At 39.7% G+C, this 25,330-nt stretch overlaps 1 protein-coding gene across 1 annotated transcript in view; it reads right to left on the bottom strand.

The window, feature by feature from the left end:
• The window catches only part of LOC124711844 (sodium channel protein Nach-like), a 158,680-nt gene that overhangs the window by 1,589 nt on the left and 131,761 nt on the right, over positions 1–25,330 (bottom strand). The gene's annotated exons all lie outside the window — the stretch shown is intronic.

The raw sequence follows: 25,330 nt of genomic DNA, 5'->3' as shown, positions 1-25,330 counted from the left end.
AAGCAATAATAGATAAAATGGTTTACCACATTACAGAGAAATATTATTGACAGTAATTGAGAGATTTATACCAAATAGATTCACACAGTTGATGATCCCGCCCTTGGTACAAAAAGTGGACTGCAACACTCCTGCAGAAACAACGAAAAAAGCATGCCAAATTTAAATGAACGCAAAACCTCGAAGATTGGCAACCTTTTACAGAAGCTCGAAATTTAGCACAGACATCAATGCGAGATGCTTATAATAGTTTCCATAATGGAACTTTGTCTTGAAACCTGGCAGAAAATGCAGTGGAAATACTATTGATGACAGTGCTGCAAAAGCAGAGCTACTAAACATGGTCTTTTGAAATTTCTTCACCAAAGATGACGAAGTAAATATTCTAGAATTCGAATCAAGAACAGCTGCCAACATGAGTAACTTGGTAGATATCCTTGGAGTAGTGAAGCAGCTTAAGTCACTTAACAAAAGCAAGTCCCTGGTCCAGACTGTATACCACCACTTAGCTTCCTTTCAGAGTATGCTGTTGCATTAGCTCTGTACTGAACAGTGATATACAACAGCTCGGTTGATGAAAGATCCATACTCAAAGACTGGGAAGTTGTACAGGTCACACCAATATCCACAAAAGGTGGTAGGAGTAGTCCAGTAAATTATAGACCCATTATCATTAACGTCGATGTGCAGCAGGATTTTTGGAACATATATCGTATTTGAACATTATGAATTATCTCAGAGGGTCTATTGGCATGCAGTCAGCACATATTTAGAAAATATTGCTTTGGTGGAACACAACTAGCTCTTTGAACACATGAAGTGTTGAGTGCTATTGACAAGGGATTTCAAATAGAGTTAAGGCTTTTGACACTGTACCACACAGGCGGCTTGTAGTGAAATTGCAAATCCAGTCACTATATTCCATATCAGATAGGCCATGGTTTGTAGTAATTGACGGAAAGTCATCGAGTAAAACAGAAGTGTTTTCTGCCATTCCCCAAGTTAGTGTATAGGTCCTCTGCTGCTCCTTATCTATATAAATGGTTTAGGAGACAATCTGAGCAGCCATCTTAGGTTGTTTGCAGAGGATTCTGTCATTAATTGTCTAGTAAAGTCACCAGAAGATCAAAACAAATTGCAGAACAATTTAGAAAAGGTATCTGAATGGTGCAAAAATTGGCAATTGATCCTAAGTAATGAAAAGTGTGAGGTTACACACGAGTGCTAAGAGGAATTCGTTAAACTTCAAATTACACGAGAAATTAGTCAAATCTCAAGGATGTAAATTCAACTAAACACCCAAGAATTACAAACAATTTAAATTGGATAGAACACACAGAAACTTTTGTGGGGAAGGCAAACCAAAGTCTGCATTTTATTGACAGAACACTTAGAAAATGTAGCAGATCAGCTAGATTGCCTACACTGTGCTTGTCTGTCCTCTTGTGGAGTACTGCTATGCGGTCTGGGATCCTTAACAGATAGGATTAATGGAATACATTGAGGAAGGTAAAAAATAGCAGCATGTTTTGTATTATCATGGAAGAGGGGAGAGAGTGGCCCTGACATGCAGGATTTGGGTTGGACACCATTAAAACAAAGGCTTTTTCGTTGCGGCAGAATCTTCTCACGAAATTTCAATCACCAACTTTCTCCTCCGAATGCTAAAATATCTTGTTGATGATGTCCTACATAGGGAGAAACGATCATCATAACAAAATAGGAAAATCAGATCTTGCACAGAAAGATACAGGTGCGCTGTTCGAGATTGGAACTGTAGAGAATTATTATGAAGGTGGTGCGCTGTCCGTATAGATATAGAGGTCCATGGCTCAGTCTGTAAAAACTGAGCTTTTATAGGATCACTTTGTTGTCCATGTGCCTGACTGTCTCGGACTGTTAAGAATCCTTTTTTTCTCAGGAATAAGCAGATGTGTGCAGTTAAAATTTGTCACATATTAAGGCCAATGGTCCCTCAGCAGTATAAAAATTTCAAGCATCTAAATCAATGCAATCAAAACATGCAGCTATGTATGTCACATTGTCACATATGAGTTTTGAAAACTCACTCATCAAAATATACATGATACTTCCCATTGACCTACAATCATGAAATTTGGTGAGAAATGGGGTTTCACAGTACAGACAAAGGAAAATAGTGGAAACTGTTGAATTGTAATTATATCTCATAAATATCTGTCTGCAGTTAGTAAATACACCTTGCATTCATCATCCGCCGAAAGCATATAAGACGAACATTACTGCATGCAAGCATAAAATGTAAGTTATAGTCTTGTATAGTAAAAAAATAAAAATATTTTATCGAATCTTCTGCATCTCATATAAACTGAAGTCCTCTGCTCACCTCTTTTTGTACATCTGGGATAATTTGAGGAACTAATGTAGAAATTTTGATATGGTCTTGGAATTCCCAGGACCGATATCTTGCCAGTATGTACATCAAAAACAGGCAACAGTTGTTGAGATTCTCGATTTCCAGGATGGATGAAAATAATTAAATAAAAATTGTTTGCACGGAATCCTCAACCTGTGAGACCTACTTGTGTCTGATCAATTTTTTTAACTTATTGTAAACCGTTTACAACAATAAAAGTGAAGTAAGATCATATATAGATTCCCATCTTCCTTCTTAAAAACAGAGCCTTTAGGAACAATAAGATAAAATGAGAAACAATATGACCAAAAGTAATATTTTTCCTGAACTTAGGGGCGAATTTTACAATGATTTATACATGAGTCAAGGTATGGTAGAAAACTGTATTTTCATTGTGCATGTGAAGTCATCCAAGTGAGATTGCCACAGATAAACATAACAATCATAACCATAATACACAAGCAGTATAAAACACTAGCCGGTTTGCTGACATAAGACATCATTACACAGGGCCAACAAAAGGCCCTCTAAGCAAATAAAAGCGGCTTCCAATGTAGTAAACATCACACACATTGTTACACTATTCAGTTTGAATACAAACTCAGTGCGATTCAATATGCTGAAAGTAAAGTGCTCCATCAGCACAAAGTTGCAAGGTTTTGCTTGTGATTTTGGAGAGAAGTTCTTCAGCACTGATAGGGAAATATTATTTTGTAAACTATGAAGTTAAATTAGTGCAGAAAAGCATTTTAATGTGCAACACCTCTGTAATCCACCAAACACCAGCAGCTGTGTGAAAGGAAGTGCTAAAAATGACAGCAGACAGGTCAGTCTTCAACTGTGCAGTCGTTGTTCAAGGATTTGGGTGAGGCAATGGTGTCTTGCAACTTACCATTGGAGAAGCTTAAGAATGCACACTTCAGACGGTTCTTGGAAAAGTCCACTAAACATCCAGTTCCGAATGAATCCACATTGAGGTACAACTATCTGTGTGCTACGAGGAGGTGCTCAACAAGTAAGAGTGAATGTTACTGACCAAAAGGTCTGGGTGTTCACAGATGAAACCACTGATGTGGGTGGGCACTATGTTTGCAGATGATATTGGTGTTCGAGCCTGGAGAAATGTTCCTGCTAATGTGAGCAGCTCTCAGGAAAGTAAACAACTTGACTACTGCCATTTTGTTTGACAACACTTTCGAAATACTGTGGTCAGATGGTGTGAACAGAGACGATGTTTTGTTGCTAGTAAAAGAGGGTGCTTCGTTCATGGCTATAGCAGCCAAAGGGCTTCAGATTCTCTATTCCAGTATGGTGTATGTCACGTGCCTTACACAGTGTTGCAGAAGAGGTGTGATCAAATCACCATGATGAGGACAAGTTAATTTTCTGTGGCAAGAATACCTCTGTGAAAGCTTCACTATGGACACGCAAATTTAACGAACAAGCACCTTCACAGTCTCTCTTCTTACACCATGAGGTTCTTGACTTGATGCTGCTTAGCATCACTGCCCCAGCTATCCAAAATAAAGACAATCTTTTGTGAGCTCGATGGTGATGAATCAAATTCTAAGAAAACTGTGAAAGAGGCCATTACAAATACGTTGTCTGGAAACTTGGCATACGTCAATGTCTCTTTTTCAGTGGTATCAAAAGTCATCACACTACTGGCAGCTGCTGTTACTAGACTGTGTGATGCCCTGGATACTGTGCAACATTTGCAGATTGAGTTGGGTCAAGCAAGTGGTCATGCGTTTGTCAAAGTGAACAGCATATTGCAAAGAACTCTCCAGCACAATTCTGGATATTCTAGAATGTGCAAAATTACTGACAGTGTTTCTGGGAGGCCATAACATTTGAAGACAAAGGACCAAAAAATGGCGTCTTGGATATTACGATTTTATTTTGAAGCAGATGTCAATATCTTTTTCTCAGAAGCATAATGACACATTTCCAAAAATGCACATACTGTATGTGATAATTATAACCACAGATAGCTAATTCACAGTAAATGTATCACATTTATATATAGTGTCAAGTTTCTGTGCTAGCAGCAAGGAACATATTTAACAGTATACAAAAAGTATAACTAAGGTGGTTGTGGTTGTTGTTGTTGTTGTTGTTGTTGTTGTTTTCAGTCCTGAGACTGGTTTGATGCAGCTCTCCATGCTACTTTATCCAGTGCAAGCTTCTTCATCTCCCAGTACCTACTGAATTTGCTTAGTGTATTCATCTCTTGGTCTCCCTCTACGATTTGTACCCTCCACTCTGCCCTCCAGTACTAAATTGGTGATCCCTTGATGCCTCAGAACATGTCCTACCAACCAATCCCTTCTTCTAGTCAAGTTGTGCCACAAACTCATCTTTTCCTCAATTCTATTCAATACCTCCTCATTAGTTATGTGATCTACCAATCTAATCTTCAGCATTCTTCTGTAGAACCACATTTCGAAAGCTTCTATTCTCTTCTTGTCCAAACTATTTATCGTCCATGTTTCACTTCCATACATGGCTACACTCCATACAAATACTTCCAGAAACGACTTCCTGACACCTAAATCAATACTCATGTTAACAAATTTCTCTTCTTCAGAAACACTTTCCTTGCAATTGCCAGTCTACATTTTATATCCTCTCTACTTCGACCATCATCAGTTATTTTGTTCCCCAAATAGCAAAACTCCTTTACTACTTTAAGTATCTCATTTCCTAATCTAATTCCCTCAGCATCACCCGATGTAATTCAACTACATTCCATTATCCTCGTTTTACTTCTGTTGATGTTCATCTTATACCCTCTTCTCAAGACACTATCCATTCCGTTCAACTGCTCTTCCAAGTCCTTTGCTGTCTCTGACAGAATTACAATGTCATCGGCGAACCTCAAAAGTTTTTATTTCTTCTCCATGGATTTTAATACCTACTCAAAAAACTTTTCTTTTGTTTCCTTTACTGCTTGCTCAATATACAAATTGAATAACATCGGGGAGAGGCTACAACCCTGTCTCACTCCCTTCCCAACCACTGCTTCCCTTTCATGCCCCTCGACTCTTATAACTGCCATCTGGTTTCTGTACAAATTGTAAATAGCCTTTCGCTCCCTGTATTTTACCCCTGCCACCTTTAGAATTTGAAAGAGAGTATTCCAGTCAACATTGTCAAAAGCTTTCTCTAAGTCTACAAATGCTAGAAACGTAGGTTTGCCTTTCCTTAACCTAGCTTCTAAGATAAGTCATAGGGTCAGTATTGCCTCACGTGTTCCAGCATTTCTACGGAATCCAAACTGATCTTCCCCTAGGTCGGCTTCTACCAGTTTTTCCATTCGTCTGTAAAGAATTCGCATTAGTTTTTTGCAGCTGTGACTTATTAAACTGATAGTTCAGAAGTTTTCACATCTGTCAACACCTGCTTTCTTTGGGATTGGAATTATTATATTCTTCTTGAAGTCTGAGGGAATTTCGTCTGTCTCATACATCTTGCTCGCCAGATGGTAGAGTTTTGTCAGAACTGGCTCTCCCAAGGCCGTGAGTAGTTCTAATGGAATGTTGTCTACGCCCGGGGTCTTGTTTCGACTTAGGTCTTTCAGTGCTCTGTCAAACTCTTCACGCAGTATCATATCTCCCATTTCATCTTCATCTACATTCTCTTCCATTCCCATAATATTGTCCTCAATTACATCGCCCCTGTATAGACCCTCTATATACTCCTTCCACCTTTTTGCTTTCCGTTCTTTGCTTAGAACTGGGTTTCCATCTGAGCTCTTGATATCCATACAAGTGGTTCTGTTTTCTCCAAAGGTCTCTTTAATTTTCCTGTAGGCAGTATCTATCTTACCCCTAGTGAGGTAAGCCTCTACATCCTTAAATTTGTCCTCTAGTCATCCCTGCTTAGCCATTTTGCACTTACTGATGACCCCATTTTTGAGATGTTTGTATTCCTTTTTGCCTGCTTCATTTACTGCATTTTTATATTTTCTCCTTTCATCAATTAAATTCAGTATCTCTTCTGTTACCCAAGGATTTCTACTAGCCCTCATCTTTTTACCTACTTGATCCTCTGCTGCCTTCACTACTTTATCCGTCAAAGCTAGCCATTCTTCTTCTACTGTATTTCTTTCCCCCATTCCTGTCAATTGTTCCCTTATGCTCTCCATGAAACTCTGTATAACCTCTGGTTTAGTCAGTTTATCCTGCCCGCATCTCGTGCTCGTGCGGTAGCGTTCTCGCTTCCCACGCCCGGGTTCCCGGGTTCGATTCCCGGCGGGGTCAGGGATTTTCTCTGCCTCGTGATGGCTGGGTGTTGTGTGGTGTCCTTAGGTTAGTTAGGTTTAAGTAGTTCTAAGTTCTAGGGGACTGATGACCTAAGATGTTAAGTCCCATAGTGCTCAGAGCCATTTTTTCAGTTTATCCGGGTCCCATCTCCTTAAATTCCCACCTTTTTGCAGTTTCTTCAGTTTTAATCTACAGTTCATAACCAATAGATTGTGGTCAGAGTCCACATCTGCTCCTGGAAATGTCTTACAATTTAAACCTGGTTCCTAAATCTCTGTCTTACCACTATATAATCTATCTGAAACCTTCTAGTATATCCAGGCTTCTTCCATGTATACAACCTTCTTTCATGATTCTTGAACCAAGTGTTAGCTATGATTAAGTCATGCTCTGTGCAAAATTCTACCAGGTGGCTTCCTCTTTCATTTCTTAGCCCCAATCAATATTCACCTAGTAAGTTTCCTTCTCTTCCTTTTCCTACTGTCGAATTCCAGTCACCCATGACTATTAAGTTTTTGTCTCCCTTCACTACCTGAATAATTTCTTTTATCTCATCATACATTTCATCAATTTCTTCATCATCTGCAGAGATAGTTGGCATATAAACTTGTACTACTGTAGTAGGCGTGGGCTTCGTGCCTATCTTGGCCACAATAATGCGTTCACTATGCTGTTTGTAGTAGCTTACCAGCTCTCTTATTTTTTTATTCATTATTAAACCCCTATTTGATTTTGTATTTATAACCCTGTATTTACCTAACCAAAAGTCTTGTTCCTCATGCCACCGAACTTCATTAATTCCCACTATATCTAACTTTAACCTATCCATTTCCCTTTTTAAATTTTCTAACCTACCTGCCCAATTAAGGAATCTGACATTCCATGCTCCAATCCGTAGAACAACAGTTTCCTTTCTCCCGATAACGACGTCCTCTTGAGTAGTCCTCGCCCGAATATCCGAATGGGGGACTATTTTACCTCCGAAATATTTCACCCAAGTGGATGCCATCACCATTTAACGATACAGTAAAGTTGCATGCCCTCGGGAAAAATTACGGCTGTAGTTTCCCCTTGCTTTCAGCCGTTCGCAGTACCACAACAGCAAGGCTGTTTTGGTTAGTGTTACAAGGCCAGATGAGTCAATCATCTAGACTGTTGTCCCTGCAACTACTGAAAAGGCTGCTGCCCCTCTTCAGGAACCACAGGTTTGTCTGGCCTCTCAACAGATACCCCTCCATTGTGGTTGCACCTACGGTACGGCTATCTGTATCGTTGAGGCACGCAAGCCTCCCCACCAATGACCAAGGTCCATGGTTAAGGGGGGATAACTAAGGTAGGTACATATAAAAGATCTGTCATTTGAACTTTCAGCCAAAAGGCCTTCTTTTACAGTAGAAAACCACTTGCCTATCTGCAACTGAACTTCTCCTTTATATTGTGAGCTGAAATCGATTCTTTTCATAATTTTGTTATTCCGTCCTGGACTTTCCATTGTTTGAAGTTTTATATGATACATCTGAAATACATTTCACATAATTCCATGTAAACTCTTGCTGACATTAATTTCTACAAAGAAAGGGCTTATTTTAACCTTTTTATAAGAGGAGATATACAGTTGAAATAGAGTCTGTATTAAAATGCAAACTGATCATACAACAGATCTTTGGATTTTAGGTAGGAATGTTTATGTATTTCAAACTCTTCCAGGAGATTCATTTTGAAGCCCATGCCTACTAAATGATTTCCATGTTAAGCAAAAATGCAGGAGGAAGAGTGCGTTTCTTGACTTTGTGATGTTCTGCGAAAGTTGACTTCTATGAATTTTCACCATCTTTGCTGAACAAGTGCTCATGTTAGTGGGCCTTAAATGGCCTTCCTGTCAATCATGTATAAAAACTCTGATATATATTACACATGCTGTTAAGCCAGATATGAGAAGTTTGTCAGTTGGGGCTTGTGGCAGTTCCACCTGCTTTAATTATTTCATTTGATGTCCTCGGTGCCGGCCGAAGTGGCCGTGCGGTTAAAGGCGCTGCAGTCTGGAACCGCAAGACCGCTACGGTCGCAGGTTCGAATCCTGCCTCGGGCATGGATGTTTGTGATGTCCTTAGGTTTGTTAGGTTTAACTAGTTCTAAGTTCTAGGGGACTAATGACCTCAGCAGTTGAGTCCCATAGTGCTCAGAGCCATGTCCTCGGTGTCGATGTACTGTGTTGCTACACTGGCTGAAAAATATGGGTTGTGGATTCAAACACTGAGTACTAAAATTATGTAGCCGACAGGTGCACAGTTGTGTGTCACAGTACTTTAATTTCTCTGTTCACAACTCCCCAATAATACACAGTTATATGGCCAGTGCACTATTGTTTAAACTTTCCATAAGCCTCATTAATAGTTTGCAGGCAAAACTCCACATACTGCTACGATAGTTTACTGTTGAACAGCTACGAGCAATAAAACCTAACCACAAAGTTCACAGTTCTTGAAGAATAATCAGGTACGTATGGAGCAGACACTGTCACTTTTTTTTACACACAGCCTAATTGTTTAACACTTGTTGCACAGTTAATTTAAAGCGTTGTTGTTCTAACCAGCACAGGCTACTTGTCTCAAACTCAGCCGTGGACTGACCGTCTCGTGACTAAAAATCGGGCTGTTATATATCATCACAATAATCGGTACTGAAACTACTCATTGTTTAAAGTTAAATTTACAGAAATTACAATTAAAACTTAACTCACTCAATTAACTGAATACATCGAAAATTTGCCTCTTTTTAACAGTTTCTTCCACTACGAGGTTTAGGCCAAATTATTTTTTAAATCATGAATTTAACAAATATAGTTACACAAACAATACTTTTTACAAAACTGTTAATTACTTTGGAATTAATGAAGGGCTGGTTTTGCTAACATGTTTCCGACTGTAACCAAATAGATACTCTAAGAATACTAGCATTTTGTCTTCCAAATGTTTACATTTATTACAGAATTTATATTTGTTTATATGTCGACAATAGAGTTTAAGTTACAAAACAATTAATGATTTTGCCCCATAATGAAAGTTACTATCCAAAAATAGTTGAAGTAAGTTAGAAAATCAATTACATACATAAATCTAAGCACAATATTAGATCTTGAGTTATTTACTTTACAAGTGAGGGCCAATCTTTCTCTTTTTTGAAAATACAGATTATACTCGCATATGTTAAGGTTTATTAGTTAAAAGTAACAACAAAAATTTAAGGAGGCAGATGGCAAAACAAGAAGGGAATTAAAATTATCCCAGCTTGGTTCGTTACAGGATTTTTGCTATGTAATAAGAGAAGCATGGTAACATTGGCCGTAAAGGATACACTGATGTCATATTTTTTTTACAAATTAGCCATAGGATACAAAATGTCACCTAGTAACGGGACTGTAGTGTATTTCTTAACAGCAAGGCCATTTTATTGTGTGGAGGTACTCTTATTGATTTTATTTTATTTTTGTAAAGCTTTTTTTTCAAAGCTTGCTTGATATTCATTTTTGCCCACTATATTATTAAGTTCTTAAATTCAGTGGCAACAGCTGAAGAGTTTATGGGGATATCAATAATACGGTCGTCATAATGTATAAATACTAATTTTTGCTTGAAAGGGTAAGAAGAACAAGCATGAATGGTGTTATCTGTTATGGTTGGTTTCCTGTAAATGTCAAAATTAATTTTAAGTAATGGAGAACCCTGGATGGAATAATGACAATGTTACAAAAAGGATAGATCGCTACTCACCGTATAGCTGCAAAGAGGCACAACAAAGAGACTGCTATACATGTAAACTTCCGGCCACAAGGCCTTCTTCTAAAGTAGAAAACACGCAGACATGGTCGCTGTCTGTGGCCACTGAAGCCAAACAGTGTACAGCAACTGCACCTGATGTGAAAGTAATGTGTGGGTGGTGGGACATAGGAGGAGGCCGGGGCAGGGCTGGAGAGAGATAGCAGAGTAGGGGTGGCAGAAAGTATAGTGCTGCTTGTGGGAGCATGCAGGGATGTGATGGGGACAAGGTAGCATGGCTAACTACTATTACAGATTGTCCATAATTGTTACAGATTTATCACCTTAATTTAGTTACATGGAGGTAGTAAAAAAATTATGAGAATAGAGATTTTACAATTTGATGTTTTAAAACAATCAGGAAAAGTATTCTTTCCTGAGTAAGTTGTAAACCAGTCTACAAATCATTTCTTCACCATGCCTTAATAAGATTTTTCGTTCTGCACCTGTCAGCTTAAAAGGTAAGAATAAAACTGCGTGTGAACCAAGTGATGTCACAAGGTTCAAGGCACTCGTGTATAATCTGTTGCAGTTTTTATAACCACGTGATGTCACAAGATACACAAGTCACCTATTTATCCATGCTTAATAATAAATACCATGCTGATGCTATTATAGTAATGGCAATCTCCTTTCATTTTTTTTTTTTAATTGTCCCGGGAGCAATTATTATATTCTGATGATATTTTCAGTGTTTTTGTGACATTTTCTGTGTTCATTGGTGTTATCCATCATTTTAGAGTTCAATAATATTGTGTATATAGTGTTTGTTAGTTGCTGAGGATTTTGTTAGTTGCTTTGCCAAAAATACAAGGAATTACATCCTCCCCCTACCCCACCTGCCAGAAATGATAAATGTGAAATTAAAAATTTTAAAAATGATATCCAGAGTGAAAGTGAGAAAAATAAAAGGTGGAAGCTTCTGCAAATCTTTCAAGTACCAGTAGCTGTGGATGTTTAGCCCTTTCCCCCTTAACCTGATTTTTTTATTTACAATTTTTTTTCTTGGTAAATCTTCTTTATATAGGGTCAGAAAGTGTGCAAAATATGGCATTTAAAGACCTAATTGCTTCTAATTATTAAAATTTTCTGGATACTCCCTTCCATCTTTGCCATGTGATCACTGACAGCCTCTACTCGAGGGTGACAGCTATGAGGTAGAGCTGCTAGGTGCAGTTGGGATGTTTGAGGGGGAGGGGGAAGAGGAGCGGAAAAGGAGTGAAGTAGAGGAGGGGGGGAAAGATTTGTGGATGCATTGGTGGAATACAAGGCTATCTGGAATGGGAGTAGGGAAGGGGATTGGTGGTTGAAGAGCCAGGACTAGTGAAGGTTGAGGCCAGGGGGGTTACAGGAAAGAATATGTTGCCAAGGGGAGTTCCTGTCTGCACAATTCCGAAAAGCTAGTGTTACTAGGAAGGTCCCAGTTGGTGAAGGCTGTGAAGCAGTCATTGAAGTGAAGCATGTTGTTTCGGGCAGTATGTCCAACAACTGAGTGATTCCAGGCAGGAGTAGGGAAGGGGATTGGTGGTTGAAGAGTCAGGAGTAGTGAAGGTTGAGGCCACGGGGGTTACAGGAAAGAAGAATATATGGCAAGGGGAGTTCCCATCTGCACAATTCCGAAAAGCTAGTGTGACTAGGAAGGTTCCAGTTGGTGCAGGCTGTGAAGCAATCATTGAAGTGAAGCATGTTGTGATGGGCAGTATATTCAACAACTGAGTGATTCCAGGCAGGAAGAATGTTTGTTGGTTGTCATTCCCCTGTAGAAAGTAGCACAGTGATAACATCTTAGTTTATAGATCACACGACTGCTTTCAGAGGTGGCCCTGCCTCAGATGGGATAGATTAGATGCCTGTGACCAGACTAGAGTAGGTGGTGGTGGTGGGCAGGATGTATGGGGCAAGTCTTGCATCTAGGTCTGTTGCAGGAATGTGAGCCATGAGGCAAGGGTGTAGTAGAGATGGGCAAGGATATGTGAAGGTTCAGTGAGTAGCAGAATACCACTGTGGCAGGGGTGGGGTTTCACTGGTAGATCTAGGTGTCCTATATAGGGTGGATGGGGACCAGGGACTCCTCAAGAGAGTTATACTGATCCCCCTAACCAACAAGTTCGAGGTGCTGTCGTTCAATGAAACTGAAGCTGAGCTAGTGGAACTAACTTCATCTGTTTTGGGGAAACCTCTTTTGTCCAATGTCAAGAGGAGGGTAACACGAAAGGGTGGGGATCTATTAATCATGGCACCAGGTACAATCATTGTGTATGGCTGGAGGCCTCATTCGACATGTAGAGGCTGTTCGGGCAGCCATTGAGGAACTGGTGCAACCAATTGCAGATTGTGGTGCACATTGGAACAAATGATGCCTGTCATCTGGGCTCCGAGGTCATACTTGGATCATTTCTGCGACTGCCAGAGAAGGTTGAGAAGAGCCCATGGAGTTTCAACAAAGCTCACAATTTGCAGCATTACCCCGAGAACTGATTATGGCCCCTTGGTTCTGGGTGGAAGGATTGAACCAGAGATTTCGGTGGTTTTGTGACAAGCTAGGCAGCAGCTTCCTTGACTTGCGCTGTAGGGTTGAGAACTGCAGAGGGCATCTAAATGGGTCACGTGTGCACCACATGTAAGAGGCTGCTACCCAGACAGCTTTGTGTGGGCTACACACAAGGGTTTTTTAGATTAAGTGACTCTCCATCCAGTCCAGATAATGGTAGTTGTAGGAAAGCTAGAAGTATCAGTGCAAGATCAAAAGAAATGCTTCCCACAGGTTGCGTAATACCTAAAAAACTAGCTCCCAATATCATACCATTTTTATTTTTTCTTGTTATTAATTTGCATGAATGTTTTCTTTTCCTCATTAGTAATAAGAAATTTGTGCATTGCCGCAGAAGACGGCAAAGATTGGCTTCTAAAATTTCTTTGTGACAGAAGAGCCGTGTCCAGAGAATAATCAGTTTTTTTAATATCTTTTGTTTCAATCTTGTTTGAGAGTACTTATGTTTAAGCTCTCAAAAAAAAAAAAGGACGTGTAATTTTTACTCATGCGCCAACAATGTGTGTAGCAAATGCTATGTGTGTACAAAAATGCAAGAAAATATATATTAAAAATCATCATAGCTGCAAGAATATTTTTATTTATTACTCCTATTATTCGTTCATAAGCATGACTTTTGTCTGCAGTAATAAGAAGAAGCAGGAATTTCTTCCATCCTGCAACACACCTTAAAATATATAATTGTGCTAGTCATCAAGATTTAGTGGATGGACTGCATGCTCAGAACCACAGAAAACTAGAGATAAATTAGTGATATGAGTGCAACCTAATAGTGACTTTTATTAAAAATATATGTATAATAATTGAACAATTGACTTTTTGTTGTTTACCAAGTTTGCTGTAAATTCAGACATTCTAAAAATCTCCATGGACTGTGTAAGAAAAATTATCCTATATACATTATTCATTTTTGGACTTCAGTATTTGTACGTTGCATTGTATTTTTCTTACGCTACAAGGAAGACTGTTCATGGCACCAATTTAGTTTCAATGAAAATCCATGCTTTAATTCCAGTACTGCAAGTAGTAATTATCTCTCATTACGTAAATTTCATGCCAATTCATACTCATTGTGTTAGCTATTGGGGTGCCTCCCGGCATGGTTATTCAGAAAGTGACCAACAGACTAACACAAGGCAAGAAAGAGTATTAAAATCCTAGTGGATGACTGCTGAAGCATTCACAACAAAGTTAGAGTTTGAAGTGCTTTTGAAAAGAAGTGAAGCTCACATAACACTAGATAGAGGAAGTTGATTGAAACCTGAAATTGATAGCAGTGAGATTTTTTGGGAAAATTTAACTATGTATTGAAAGGATAGGCTAATGGGAAATGGAGATGGTGCATTTGTCACGTAGACAAAAAACTCAAATCCACTGAGACAGAAATTGAAACTATATATCAGATTGTTTGGGCAAGACTCAGTATCATGGGTGGGCATAAAATCGTAACTGCTCCTCCTATCACACACCAGACTTGTCTCTTGACATAACTGAAAACTTATTGCTTTACATGATTATTCAAAAAGATAAAATTGACAAGAAAATGCTTTTGTTTGTGAAATATTAATTGACTCTCTCTTTGGCTAAGAAATATTGATTATATCAACTTTACACATTTATCTTTGTATAAATTTTATATGTCTTTGTAACTGTCAATAAGTGGTCAGTCTGTCTGTCATGGTCACTCTATGGAGCCAGAACATTTAGTCTGTATGTCAGCCAGTTATGGAGTAACATATAATACAGAGAGTTTCATTCAGTTAGTGAGTCACGAAGAAATTTGTTATGGAGAGAGAGTTATGGATTAATTGTTATGTAGGACTGAGATGATGTATAGCTACAGTGTGTGTTACCTGGTATTAAAATATCAAAATATTATTTCAGTGTACTTATTTGCAAATCACAACCCAACTATGTCTCGCAGGAAGGAGAGCCAACCATGTAGACAAACAGCCCAACAACAATTTCAGTGAGCACAACGTTATGAAGAAATAATAAACTCCAATTAACTACCTGCACTTGCTTGTACAAATATGCTCTTATTATGCAAATGCATGCAAAATCAGTAGTTTATGAAGTTTGTTAATTTCTTTACTTCTACGATTATAGCAGTCAACAGAGCAATTTAAGCAGCCTTTTTTCACAGTCTCCATATGCCAATGAAATGGGAAGAAACCCTAATTCATTGTACAGTGGAGCATATCCTCTGCTTGCACTTCACAGTGATCTTCAGAGTGTGGACGTAGATGTATAGGAAGTTAGATGATTTCAATGAGAGGTGTCCTATTAATATCATGATGAAAATGGCAGTCTTCGACCAATGAAAGAGGCATAGCTTAGACCACGGAGAGGCATTTCACCTGAATCACTGCCACTACCAGTCGGGAGCTTTTCAGTTCTATCACTGATAATGTTCATAACTGCCTGGTAAATGGAATATGAATTGATGGCAGCACCTGACATGGCATCAGCTCACAACAAATATATTTCATTGCGTTGTGACATCTCAGAAGGAGGAGTTTATATGCTAAGGATGTCCTTGTCAAACTTTTTAAAGTAACATGGGAAACTGGATGATATTCTGACTATTAAGTGAAAGTTATTTTAATTCCCTTCTTAAGCTTGGGAAGGGCAGGAAACAGTAAGTAAATATTTAGAAATCAGTTTGATCCAAGGTGTTCCTATGGGCACCCAACGGTGAGGTCGTCAGTGATGCCGCTATTACATTCCTGCAGCAGTCACTGATGTGAATCACAACATTCTTATGTAAATAAGAGAAGCACAATTAACCTTCTACCTTCTGTAACTTCTTTACCTTTAGCCTTCACTCTTGCAGCAGCTTAGCGCGTGAGCATTATTGTAATTGCATTTAAGGAGGTGGGTAATAATTATTGTAATATCTACTTTTGTCTATGGTTCATTTAAAGAGCAATGTTTTCATCACTTTGTCATTAATGACATAAAAAATTTATGTATTTCAGTATAATTGGAACTGGAAGGAGATCAGTTCAGTGATGCATCAATTTGTGTGTTGAACGCACATCATTACATGCAAATTTGCATGTCACAGAAAAGTCAAAGCCTAAATTTACTTCACAAGTCTGATTCATGTTATTCAATGTAACACAAAATTATTTGTTGCATAATATTTAATACAGTCATGCTGTGCCATCATTAACTTACATGTTAGACAACAACGATTCGTAACCTGATTACCAGTGAAGCAGGCAGCCACAATTAATTATAACAGGCCATTCACAGTAGAAGTGGTAATATATCAATATCACTTGATTGAATTATGATTTTCATGTTTAATTCCTGTGATGGCCAGTGTGACTCATTCTGACTTCCAAACCATTAAGATTCAGGAGACTGCTACAACAGCAGTTTTCTCAATTTTAGCTTTTCTTTTCTCTTATCAAGTGAGTTACAAAACTCACAAGTAATTGTCATAGTATTGCCCCCTCCATCTGCATGGAAACGACCTTGGAGCAGGTAGTTAACTGCCACCTTTTCTGAATCTTGGGATACAGGCAGCTTCTTAGCTGCTTTGAGTTTTGACTCATATGATATTGCTCTACAATTGTTAACCTGACTTTGCTGGAACCAGCTGTATGATAGTCTTTCCTGCACAAGAATAACCTAACAGATGTTTTTTTCTCAGTCTTGAGAGGACCTATAACACTACTTGGAGCCATAATATCCTCAGACAGGTCCATACATGGTTCTATCTATGGAGTGTTCTTCCATATCAAGTTGGTATTATCAGATAGTTTTATTTCAGAGAAATGTTTTAGGTATGACCCTGTTTTCAGTAATTACAGATAGTATTATCTTTCAGTTTTTAGTTCATCTTCTGTCCTTGCAGTACATGCATGCGAGATGCAGGTGACAGTTAGAAGGATGGAGGAATGGGAACTAAAAATTAGTTAAAAGTAGGTTAGGTATCTGGCTCTCACTCTTGACCAAAAGTACATGTTGTCACATCTGAGTAACTCGAGAACTTGATCCCTCAAGATCTTAATGTTTTAAAAGGTGTCATATACTGGGAATTTGAAGCAGACTGACTTTGCTTGCTTCAGATTTTATAAAACTTTTGTGCAGGCATGGCTGAATTATAGATGTATAATCTATGGATGTGAGAGACCATCATAGGTTAAGATACTGAGTAAGTCCTCCTCAATGGAATTAAGTTAGTCGTAGGGGTTTCTAGAACAAACCTCATTCACAGGTTCTGTGCTGGTGCTGATGAGCCATGACTTAACATCATACCATATCCACATAAGCAGCAACAAGCATACAATATTTATTATGTACTCTACTTTCCTGCATTCCATATCATTGCTCACTAATCCAATAATCATCCATGAACTATGAGTCCATTTGGGAGCCACGTAATGAGCCATATTTTTGAACTGAATGTGGTGAATATTAATGTTTTATGCAAAGAATAGATTAAATCACCACCTTGGTTTCTTAAGAGGACCCAAATTGTAGCCATCAGCATAGCTAAGTTTTTAGTAATGCAGAAAGACTCAAATAACCTTGAGCAAATAGATGCTGATACTATTGAAAGAACCTTGAACATATAGACACTGATACCACTATACTTTGTTCAAACTCACCGAAATGCAATGCACAGTTGGTTAAACACAATAATAATCTGGTGAAGCATTTCACCATTGACAGAGACCTAGTCTTAGGTGGTGAATCACTCAACCCTTCATAAAATCAGATAATCTAAGTTTTAAATGAATATCCATGCCATAATATGATATCAGAAATAGTTGTTGTTGTTGTGGTCTTCAGTCGTGAGAATGGTTTGATGCAGCTCTCCATGCTACTCTATCCTGTGCAAGCTTCTTCATCTCCCAGTACCTACTGCAACCTACATCCTTTTGAATCTGCTTACTGTATTCATCTCTTGTTCTCCCTCTATGATTTTTACCCTCCACACTGCCCTCCAATACTAAATTGGTGATCCCTTGATGCCTCAGAACATGTCCTACCAACCGATCCCTTCTTCTAGTCAAGTTGTGCCACAAACTTCTCTTCTCCCCAATTCTATTCAATAACTCCTCATTAGTTATGTGATCTACCCATCTAATCTGCAGCATTCTTCTGTAGCACCACATTTCGGAAGCTTCTATTCTCTTCTTGTCCAAACTATTTATCGTCCATGTTTCACTTCCATACATGGCTACACTCCATACAAATACTTTCAGAAACAACTTCCTGACACTTAAATCTATACTCGATGTTAACAAATTTCTCTTCTTCAGAAACACTTTCCTTGCCATTGCCAGTCTACATTTTATATCCTCTCTACTTTGACCATCATCAGTTATTTTGCTCCCCAAACAGCAAAACTCCTTTACTACTTTAAGTATCTCATTTCCTAATCTAATTCCCTCAGCATCACCTGACTTAATTCGACTACATTCCATTATCCTCGCTTTGCTATTGTTGATGTTCATTTTATATACTCCTTTCAAGACACTATCCATTCCGTTCAACTGCTCTTCCAAGCCCTTTGCTGTCTCTGACAGAATTACAATGTGATCGGCAAACCTCAAAGTTTTTATTTCTTCTCCATGGATTTTAATATCTACTCCAAATTTTTCTTTTGTTTCCTTCACTGCTTGCTCAATATAAAGATTGAATAACATCGGAGAGAGGCTACAACATTGCCTCACTCCCTTCCCAACCACTGCTTCCCTTTCATGTCCCTCGACTCTTATAACTGCCATCTGATTTCTGCACAAATTGTAAACAGCCTTTCACTCTCTGTATTTTACCCCTGCCACCTGTAGAATTTGAAAGAGAGTATTCCAGTCAACATTGTCAAACGCTTTCTCTAAGTCTACAAATGCTAAAAACGTAGGTTTGCCTTTCCTAAATCTTTCTTCTAAGATAAATCGTAGGGTCAGTATTGCCTCGTGTGTTCCAATATTTCTATGGAATCTAAACTGACCTTCCGCGAGGTTGGCTTCTACCAGTTTTTCCATTCGTCTGTAAAGAATTCGTGTTAGTATTTTGCATCCGTGACTTATTAAACTGATTGTTTGGTAATTTTCACATCTGTCAACACCTGCTTTCTTTGGGATTGGAATTATTATATTCTTCTTGAAGTCTGAGGGTATCTCGCCTGTCTCATATATCTTGCTCACCAGATGGTAGAGTTTCATCAGGACTGACCCTCCCAAGGCCGTCAGTAGTTCTAATGGAATGTTGTCTACGCCCGGGGTCTTGTTTTGACTTAGATCTTTCAGTGCTCTGTCAAACTCTTCATGCAGTATCATATCTCCCATTTCATCTTCATCTACATCCTCTTCCATTTCCATAATATTGCCCTGAAGTACATCGCCCTTGCGTAGACCCTCTATATACTCCTTCCACCTTTCTGCTTTCCCTTCTTTGCTTAGATCTGGGTTTCCATCTGAGCTCTTGATATTCATACAAGTGGTTCTGTTTTCTCCAAAGGTCTCTTTAATTTACCTGTAGGCAGTATCTATCTTACCCCTAGTGAGATAAGCCTCTACATCCTTACATCTGTCCTCTAGCCACCCCTGCTTAGCCATTTTGCACTTCCTGTCAATCTCATTTTTGAGACCTTTGTATTCCTTTTTGCCTGCTTCATTTACTGCATTTTTGTCTTTTCTCCTTTCATAAATTAAATTCAATATTTCTTCTGTTACCCAAGGAGTTCTACTAGCCCATGTCTTTTTACCTATTTCATCCTCTGCTGCCTTCACTACTTTATCCGTCAAAGCTAGCCATTCTTCTTCTACTGTATTTCTTTCCCCCATTCCTGTCAATTGTTCCCTTATGCTCTCCCTGAAACTCTGTACAACCTCTGGTTTAGTCAGTTTATCCAGGTCCCATCTCCTTAAATTTCCACCTTTTTGCAGTTTCTTCAGTTTCAATATACAGTTCATAGCCAGTAGATTGTGGTCAGAGTCCACATCTGCCCCTGGAAATGTCTTACAATTTAAAACTTCGTTCCTAAATCTCTGTCTTACTATTATATAATCTATCTGAAACCTGTCAGTATCTCCAGGCTTCTTCCATGTATACAGCCTTCTTTTATGATTCTTGAATCAAGTGTTAGCTATGATTAAGTTATGTTCTGTGCAAAATTCTACCAGGCGGCTTCCTCTTTCATTTCTTAGCCCCAATCCATATTCACCAACTACGTTTCCTTCTCTCCCTTTTCCTACTACCGAATTCCAGTCAACCATGACTATTAAATTTTCGTCTCCTTCACTATCTGATTAATTTCTTTGATTCATCGTACATTTCTTCAATTTCTTCATCATCTGCAGAGCTAGTTGGCATATAAAGTTGTACTACTGTAGCAGGTGTGGGCTTCGTGTCTATCTTGGCCACAATAAGGCATTCACTATGCTGTTTGTAGTAGCTTACCCACACTCTTATTTTTTTTTAAATTCATTATTAAACTGACTTCTCCATTACCCCTATTTGATTTTGTATGTTTAACCCTGTATTCGCCTGACCAAAAGTCTTGTTCCTCCTGCCACCGAACTTCATTAATTCCCACTATATCTAACTTTAACCTATCCATTTCCCTTTTTAAATTTTTTAACCTACCTGCCCGATTAAGGGACCTGACATTCCACACTCCAATCCGTAGAACGCCAGTTTTCTTTCTCCTGATAATGACGTCCCCTTGAGTAGTCCCCACCCGGAGATCCGAATGGGGGACTATTTTACCTCCGGAATATTTTACCCAAGAGGACACCATCATCATTTAACCATACAGTAAAGCTGCATGCCCTCGGGAAAAATTACGGCTGTAGTTTCCCCTTGCTTTCAGCCGTTCGCAGTACCAGCACAGCGAGGCTGTTTTGGTTAGTGTTACAAGGCCAGATCAGTCAATCATCCAAACTGTTGCCCCTGCAACTACTGAAAAGGCTGCTGCCCCTCTTCAGGAATTAGTTATATTATTGAATTTATCTCATCGAGGATGATAACTCCCTTTTTCATATTTGTAGCTTCAGTGTACATGAATGCAACTTGTCACAAAAATTAATTTTACTGAAATATGTTTATTCTATAATTAGGTACCAAAAGTGATACCTAAAGGCAATTTTAATCAAGCCAGACGATTGGATAAATTTCTGTTTCTCATTTGTTTTTCAAACAGTCACAGCTTTACCACAAATGCTCTGACTTCATAGCACATATCACCTAGTAGCTGATCATTGTCCTGCAGTGACACAAACATGTTGTTCAAATGCATAGCTGTGTTGACTGGTTGGTTGGTTGGTAGCATGTATAGGACATTCAGTGTCCAAATTACTACCACCATTGCTAAAGTAACATGAGATGGATGTGGCTAAAATGTTTAAAATTACATCCTAAAAGGTAAAATAAGAACTAGATATCTGATCCACTCTGCTCCATTCTCACTTATTTGCATTCACACAGAAGCACCAAGTAAATTAATCAGTGCTTGTAAAATCTTATTAAAATACACATACTAACATATTACAAGCCAGTAATGGCTAAAATAATGTAACTGTGATTGGCTGATCACTGGAAAAAAATGAGCACAGCACATGAACAATATAGTAGAATCTTCTACTTAGTACTCTAAGTAAAGATCAGACACTACACAAAATCTTAAACATGGACGACATTTGTTTCATTGTCTCATAAAACAGAGGGCAGATCAACTCATGTACTGGTTGCAGCCTTCATATTTTGACACAGAACATATTCTGTTAAAGAGTGGTGTAGAGATGAAACTGCACCACAAATACTGCACACTTGTGGGCCATCTTGGCAGAAGAGGAATCTATGTGAAGAAGTAGAGTGCACTACTAGAGGCTTCCTTCCACCTCAGCAGCTGGAAGAAGGAATGGCATGGCCATATCATTTGTTTCAGAGCTTCTTGTTCCTTTATCCTAGCGTTTCTTCCTCACAAAAGAATAGTCCTATGTCTCAGCAGCAAGGTAACTGCATGTATGGGCATAACATTGTGAATTTGTATTTTCCACGCAGGCATCCTTAATTGTTTCATCTACTCCTCCATAACCGTGAATTCCCATGTGCCTTTAGACCCAGCAGAATAACACCTTCTTGCTGAGGTAGGTGGAAAAGGACATTGTGGATCATCTATGTTCATTTTTCTACTGGCTTTATGGAAAAGATATTGCAAAGGGGACATAGCGAATCAGTTTAGATAAGGAATTTGATAGCATGATTACACCTCATTTACTCCAGCACCCTCATGATCACATAATATTCAGCAATATACACAGTGAATTTATTATACAAATGCATACTGAAAGAATATTCAGGCAATAAGCCTGCAGCCAAAGGAATTGCCCTAATGAGAACCTCCAGTGTAAACTACAATGTAGATACAATGCTCAGAGAAAATTCCCAAACCATGGTTTTAAGAACATTTTCATCCTGTAATCTGACAAATCTAAAATGATTCCATATCTGGTGAACAACTCCTGTCTTGATCAAACACAGTAATATGAGCAGCAGTAAGTGCCACATGTCCTACTTCATGCAAACCCTCAGTTTCATTGCTCATGGTTTGTTTATGAAATGGCACTCTATTTGAGGGTGAGTCACTGAGTAGAATGCTGCAGACTGTGTGGGCAAGAGTAGACAACATACATGACACAACATAAGACTTTGCCACTGTGTGACATGTGGTGACTTATCTGCCTCAACACAGAGGCTGAGAATCACACTGATCTTATACACCCTTGTTGGCAGCCTAATCATATCATATCATAATGAACAGCATCAATAATTTTAACATTTGATGTAGGTGAGCCATAAACTGTACATTCATAGTCAAGGCAGAGTCACACAAAAGCTTTGTAGAACTGGAACAGACATGTTCAGTTGGTTCCCCATACATGTGGGTGAGACATTTTAATACACTCCTGGAAATTGAAATAAGAACACCGTGAATTCATTGTCCCAGGAAGGGGAAACTTTATTGACACATTCCTGGGGTCAGATACATCACATGATCACACTGACAGAACCACAGGCACATAGACACAGGCAACAGAGCATGCACAATGTCGGCACTAGTACAGTGTATATCCACCTTTCGCAGCAATGCAGGCTGCTATTCTCCCATGGAGACGATCGTAGAGATGCTGGATGTAGTCCTGTGGAACGGCTTGCCATGCCATTTCCACCTGGCGCCTCAGTTGGACCAGCGTTCGTGCTGGATGTGCAGACCGCGTGAGACGACGCTTCATCCAGTCCCAAACATGCTCAATGGGGGACAGATCCGGAGATCTTGCTGGCCAGGGTAGTTGACTTACACCTTCTAGAGCACGTTGGGTGGCACGGGATACATGCGGACTTGCATTGTCCTGTTGGAACAGCAAGCTCCCTTGCCGGTCTAGGAATGGTAGAACAATGGGTTCGATGACGGTTTGGATGTACCGTGCACTATTCAGTGTCCCCTCGATGATCACCAGTGGTGTACGGCCAGTGTAGGAGATCGCTCCCCACACCATGATGCCGGGTGTTGGCCCTGTGTGCCTCGGTCGTATGCAGTCCTGATTGTGGCGCTCACCTGCACAGCGCCAAACACGCATACGACCATCATTGGCACCAAGGCAGAAGCGACTCTCATCGCTGAAGACGACACGTCTCCATTCGTCCCTCCATTCACACCTGTCGCGACACCACTGGAGGTGGGCTGCACGATGTTGGGGCGTGAGCGGAAGATGGCCAAACGGTGTGTGGGACCGTAGCCCAGTTTCATGGAGACGGTTGCGAATGGTCCTCGCCGATACCCCAGGAGCAACAGTGTCCCTAATTTGCTGGGAAGTGGCGGTGCGGTTCCCTACGGCACTGCGTAGGATCCTACGGTCTTGGCGTGCATCCGTGCGTCGCTGCGGTCCGGTCCCAGGTCGACGGGCACGTGCACCTTCCGCCGACCACTGGCGACAACATCGATGTACTGTGGAGACCTCACGCCCCACGTGTTGAGCAATTCGGCGGTACGTCCACCCGGCCTCCCGCATGCCCACTATACGCCCTCGCTCAAAGTCCGTCAACTGCACATACGGTTCACGTCCACGCTGTCGCGGCATGCTACCAGTGTTAAAGACTGCGATGGAGCTCCGTATGCCACGACAAACTGGCTGACACTGACGGCGGTGGTGTACAAATGCTGCGCAGCTAGCGCCATTTGACGGCAACACCGCGGTTCCTGGTGTGTCCGCTGTGCCGTGCGTGTGATCATTGCTTGTACAGCCCTCTCGCAGTGTCCGGAGCAAGTATGGTGGGTCTGACACACCGGTGTCAATGTGTTCATTTTTCCATTTCCAGGAGTGTATATTCAATGTCTTTAAGCCTTTGGCTCATATCCTTTCTGCAGTAACCATGTCAGCCTCTTATAAAATGTGAGACCAGAAGCCTCAACACAGTTTTAAATCGAGAACAATGTCTCTCATTTTAAGAATGTACATGTTCAAATGATGATGGAAATGATTGAAGTTAACTCAAACACACTTAGCTGATGCAGATTTAAAACCTATGTTATCTGCCCACTCTTCCATCTACCTTGTCACCAGCTGCAGCTGATGAGAAGTCATTATGAGGTTGGAGGAAGAGCAGAATATGGTAAAGTCATCCACGAACAATGAACCTCATACAGGAGACTTAACTGTTGACATAACACTGTTGACATAACACTGTTGACTGTTATAGCAAACAGTGGTACCCTCAGAATACATTGTTGAGGAACACTATTTTCCACCTCAAATCACTGAGAGAGCATCACCAACCCAATATCTAAAAAAAATCTGGAAAGTAAGGACTGTATGAATAAGGAAATTCTGAGGATGTTATGCCTCCAGATAGAATCAAAGGTCCTCTCAAAATTGGAGTATCTCTGAAGTGTTTTCTACGTAGTCAAGATTTTTATACTCCCACTTCCAGCAAGTTGAGGTTGTTGACAATTGACTTTTAAACCCACACTGGAAGTAACTAAGTAGTTCCCACAGTTCTAGGACCCAGGTCGGACACCATCTGGTAATGCATTCTAGTGTCTTTCCTATGTAGCTAGTTAAGGCCACACTATCATAATTACTGGGAAATGAGAGATCCTTCCATGATTCCAGGAGGAATAATAAACTGTCTCTTTCCATGAGTTGGAGAGAGTTCCAGACACAAATATTTCCAGAATGACTTAAGATATCATAATTCTGTTTTTGCCCAGATGGATTGTGAGAAAATCCTCATTAAACAATGTATAGTCTCTTTCCATAGCTATATTAATTACAGA

Source organism: Schistocerca piceifrons, chromosome 8, assembly GCF_021461385.2.
Source record: "Schistocerca piceifrons isolate TAMUIC-IGC-003096 chromosome 8, iqSchPice1.1, whole genome shotgun sequence".
NCBI classification, from domain to species: Eukaryota; Metazoa; Arthropoda; class Insecta; order Orthoptera; family Acrididae; genus Schistocerca; species Schistocerca piceifrons.
Note: the sequence above shows the minus strand (reverse complement) of the source record. Positions and strands in the feature narration are given on the sequence as shown.